Here is a 1,302-nt window from a genome sequence, read left to right as displayed (position 1 = left end):
CTCTCTATCTATCTATCTATCTATCTATCTATCTATCTATCTATCTATCTATCTATATTTATCTATCTTTCGATCCCAAACAAAATGTCAACTGCAAAATCATTTTGAGTTGGGTTGTTTTTTTTTGTTGTTTTTTTTAAACATTACCCACAAAAGAGAAGTCAGACACACACCCAATGGGCCTACCCGATGTTAAGTTATTTCCCAACAACACACCTTTCTTCCGATTCCGCAAGAACCCACATACATACCACGTACCTCCTTATAGGGGTATTGAGATCTCTCCATACCGAAACCACTCCCTCTTCATTGTCATTGTCACTGTCACGTCTGGCAAAGTCGTATTATTTGAATTTTTTAAAGGAAACTAATCTTCTGGGGAGGAGTTCTTATTCATAGAAGCCGGATCATCAATCTGCACCCACATAATATGATCGTACATCCGCCGTCAATTGTTAATATCTATATATCCTGTAAAAATGTGACAATGCCCTAAATTTTAGTCTCGTAAGTGGGCCAACATAATATAGCGATTTGATAGCAGCAACGTTGTAACTTAAGCTGAGGGACAGGCATAAAAGCCCTTTATTTGTATATTAAAGATGACAAAGTGGTATGTTTTATTATAAATGGAGTGCTAGGTTGTGTAGAGATTACAATGCTGTGCCTCGTTCAAAATTCAGATATCCCGAAAGCGAGTCGTTTCTTTCGAATCAGAACCTAGAACTAAATGGTAATTAAGACATCTTGGACATTACCATTAGATCTACGTGTCTTGGGTTGTTCCTGTTTTACTTCTTTGTCTTTTTTTAAAGGATCTCATATTTATAACAAAGTATTGTTTTAAGCACTAGAACAATGTTGCAATGGCCGGGAAATTCCCTCATTCTCCCTCCTTATTTTCCTTCCTTCCCTCTCGGCTAACAATTTTCGCGTAGATGCCCGAATTTCGCAGGAAGAGTAACAAAACAATAGCACCATTCCCGACCTAAACAGCATCCTGAACATCAACTGTGAAACCGATATTATGGGAAAAACCTTTTTTTTTGGGGGGGGGGGAAACAAGTGCATCACAGAACTTAGCTCAGAGCTGCTGGGAGTGTCGAATTTCACTCACTCGTCAGATCACGCGTATGATTCACTCACTGCATGTCTCGTTCACTCCTCCGGGACTTTCGCAGCCGAGCATGCCCGGTGATGAAATGGCTTTTTTTGTGTTCTGATGTTAGGTCAGGCAATATCTCTCTCGTGTGAGAGACTAAAACACACATGTTCGCGCGCGCGCGCGCACACACACACACA

Source organism: Aplysia californica, unplaced genomic scaffold (assembly GCF_000002075.1).
Source record: "Aplysia californica isolate F4 #8 unplaced genomic scaffold, AplCal3.0 scaffold00327, whole genome shotgun sequence".
Lineage (NCBI taxonomy): Eukaryota > Metazoa > Mollusca > Gastropoda > Aplysiida > Aplysiidae > Aplysia > Aplysia californica.
This window is presented reverse-complemented; position numbering follows the sequence as displayed.